We start from the raw sequence: 3,928 nt of genomic DNA on the forward strand, positions 1-3,928 counted from the left end.
AGTAACACCAACCAACAACCCAGAACCCCCAGTATTGCTGGGTGTGGGCTGAAAGCAAACAAATATACAAATAGGGAAAGTCTAATGTAAAGAACCACAAGTACTATTTCCAAAACCTAGCACTTACCCTCCAACAACTGGTTCTGGGTGCAGGCCCACCCCTTATACAGAGAATTCTCACCACAGGGGTGGGATTCCCCGACCCTCATTCAAGTGTCTAGAGAGCAAAAGAGAACCAAAGAGGCCAAAAGCAGTGATGAGGCCAGAGTTCCAAGAATGGCTCAGGCCCCAGCAACCCCCACAGTAGGTCCGGGGCACAGCCCATGGGAAGGAAAGGCTCATGGACCCCATTCCTACCAAGAGGGGAATCCAAGACACCCGTCACAGGAAGGAGGAAGACCTGAACCCAGGCTACTAGCCCCGCAGTTAAATAAAGAATTGCAAGAACAAAGACATCTTAGCGTTTGGTTTGCTAATTTTACGCCTTTCACCCAAGATCCACGAAGGAGTTAGAATTTTTTTGTAAAAGAACTGAATCCCTAGTTATTTTATGTGGGTTTTGTTGTTGTTCTTGTTGTTGTTGTTGCTTCTGTTGTTGTTGTTTAAAGACAGACATGATGCTCAGGAAATTTTCCCCCTTTGACCAGGAAAGCAAAAATCAGTTCCAGAAAATATATTCTTTTGTTTACTGTCTAGAAAAAAGGCAGAAAATCGCTCCTCATTATAATGCAGACTGACAAGGGGACTGCATATTGTTTTATCTAGTGTGGAGAGAAGAAGCAGGAAAGAAATGACTACCATTATGCTATACAGAACAAATATCTGATTTTCTAACCTTGATGAATGTCTATTGAGAGGAATTTCTTATAGACTTTTTCTTAAAATATTAAGGAATTGCTTAAAATATTTAAAATATTAAAATATTGAGGAATTGCTTAAAATATTGAGGAATTGTGGGCTGGAGCGATAGCACAGCAGTAGGGCGTTTGCCTTGCGTGCAGCCAGCCCAGCCGAGCCAGGTTCGATTCCTCTGCCCCTCTCAGAGAGCCCAACAAGCTACCAAGAGTATCTCGCCTGCATGGGAAAGCCTGGCAAGCTACCCGTGACATATTCAATATGCTAAACACAATAACAACAAATCTCAAAATGGAGACATTACTGGGCCCACTCGAGCAAATTGATGAACAACGGGAGGACAGTGACAGTGACAGATTGAGGAATTGCAAATTAAACTGGCAAAAGGACACATTCACTGTAGAACCTTATTTTTTATTCACTTTTTTTAATTCAATTCTTTGTTCACATACATTTACATGTAAGTTCACAAAAGTGTAACTCAAGAAGACTCTCACTGGGAAGGAGGAGCATTTTATTCCAGAGGCTTAAATTGTGCCCTTAAGGAATTGCAAATTAAACTGATAAAATGAACATTAGCAAAAACAATTAAGCTTTTTACTCAAACAAATATACATGGGAATTCACTGAAAAAACGTTTCAAGCAGGCATTAGGATTTTATGTTTATGTAACACAGATGTTAACAGAAGATGGGTGTGGAAAGGGGAAATTTTCTGGAAGAGAAAATGGCTTTATAAAGGAAAGAAGAAAATGTACTTTAAAAAAAAAAACATTTACCATTGTAAAGATAGATGACATTTGGAATAAATGGGAAATAAGACAGTTTGCAACAATGTTTATTTAGATGCAGTGTCAACTGTGTTCTTTTAGAGTAGATAAGATTTGTTATTTTCAGGTAGAATGTTTGTGAGCATTTAGTTCTTTTGACATGCTCCATTTTCAGACAAATGAAATATTTCAGGAACTCAAATGGTTTGACTTCCAAAGAAATTTTATGCCGTGGGGATTTAATCCTTAGTTTTCACATTAGTTTCCCATTTTAGAAAATCTATAAAAACTTTTCCTAGTGACTCAACGTTCCTATTTCTGAATCCCATAGGAACATATTTTCAAGACAGACTTGAACCCCTCTTCTGACAAAACATTTGAGTTAAAACAGTAGCCATATAGAAATTAAGTAATCTCTCTTAATTATGTTTAGACATCAAGATTATGTTTTCCAATGAAGGATAATTTTGCATAAACTATGGATTCATTTCAGTGAGTGTTGCTAATATTTCTGCATGCAAACATCTAATTATTTGTGGACAAATTACAAAAAAAATGATCGTTTATGTTTTGTAATGAATCTAAATTGCTGCTATGTCTGATTCGTTGCTGAATTCTACAACCTGTTATATCATATTTACCTTTATTGTTGCTTTAGTATTTTTATTATGGCCTGAGAGGTAGGAATCACTGCTTGTTTAAGTCTTTGGTTATGGATATTCACCTAGAGAAAGTCAATTTCCTTAGGTAAAAATGTTATGAAAATTATTTAAAGGGAATTGCCCACCTTTTGTGCATTTTGCTTGCACAAACACAAAGTTCTTTTTAATACATCATTTTTTTTTTAATCTGGCAAGCTACTTAGCAGATATTTACTGGCTAAATTAGCATTATAAAAACAGAACACAGCTCTCTTCCGGTTCCCGCGGCCACCATCACCACGAGCAGCAAAGTGTCCCTTGACACCCTGTATGAGGCAGTGCGGGAGGTCCTGCACGGGAACCAGAGCAAGAGCCACAAGTTCTGAGAAAGTGATGCTGCAGATCAGCCTCAAGAACTATGACCCACAGAAGGACAAGCGCTTCTCGGGCTCTCTCAGGCTCAAGTCCATCCCTTGCCCCAAGTTTTCCGTGTGCGTGCTAGGGGACCAGCAGCACTGCGATGAGGCCAAGGCCATGGACATCCCCCACATTGACATCGAGGCACTGAAGAAACTCAACAAGAACCGGAAGCGGGTGAAGAAGCTGGCCAAGAAGTGTGACGCCTTTCTGGCCTCTGAGTCCCTAATCAAGCAGATTCCCAGGATCCTGGGCCCAAGCCTGAACAAGGCTGGCAAGTTTCCTTCTCTGCTGACCCACAATGAGAACATGGTGGCCAAGGTTGATGAAGTCAAGTCCACAATCAAGTTCCAGATGAAGAAGTTGCTGTGTCTGGCGGTGGCTGTTGGCCATGTGAAGATGACGGATGAGGAGCTTGTCTACAACATCCTCCTGGCTGTCAGTTTCCTGTTGTCATTGCTCAAGAAGAGCTGGCAGAACGACCGAGCCTTATACATCAAGAGCACCATGGGCAAGCCTCAGCACCTATACTAGGCACCCTAAATAAACTGAGTATTGCTGTGTCAAAAAATAAATAAATAAAAATTAAAAAATTAAAAATAAAAAAATAAAAATAGAACACAGTGAAAATTTATATTTCTCTTTCAAGATAGAGCAAAAGGGATCTCCTATATATGTGTTTTCCACCGGCTCTCTGAAATTAATAATTGGGAGGCTGGAAAGATAGTACAGGGTATGAAACTTGTCTTACAAATGGCTGATCCGGGTTCTAATTCCAGTACCGCATATGTTCTTTGGAGTCCAACCAGGAGTGATCCTTGAGCACAGAGTCAAGAATATGCTCTGAATATTGCCAGGTATGACCCCAAAACAAAATATAAAATAAAATAAATCATCACTTAAAGTCACAGGTGAAAAAGCCCGTGTCCACTGCCTGTAATTTTCTAGAGTTCAGGCTAAGAAGTATTATATTATCATTTTACCACTCTTATACACATACTGTGGTTTCCATTTTATGGATCAGCTCCCAAACAATTTCTTAATTAGCTTCCATATAGCTGTAATTACTTAAGAGATACATAAATGAAAGATGTAGGGCAAGAGGCTGGAGCAGGTAGGGTGCTTGCCTTGCACATGGCCAACTCAGGTTCAATCCCCAGCATCCCATATGGTCCCCTGAGCACTGCCAGGAGTAATTCCTGAGTGCACAGCCAGGAGTAACCCCTCAGCATTTCCTGGCTTGCTC

At 40.1% G+C, this 3,928-nt stretch overlaps 1 pseudogene; it reads left to right on the top strand.

Moving 5' to 3' along the window:
- Positions 1-276: 276 nt before the first annotated feature.
- LOC130025997 (60S ribosomal protein L10a-like) lies at positions 277-3,216 on the top strand (annotated as a pseudogene).
- Positions 3,217-3,928: the final 712 nt, after the last annotated feature.

The sequence above is a fragment of the Sorex fumeus genome, unplaced genomic scaffold (assembly GCF_029834395.1).
Source record: "Sorex fumeus unplaced genomic scaffold, SorFum_2.1 ptg000033l, whole genome shotgun sequence".
NCBI lineage: Eukaryota > Metazoa > Chordata > Mammalia > Eulipotyphla > Soricidae > Sorex > Sorex fumeus.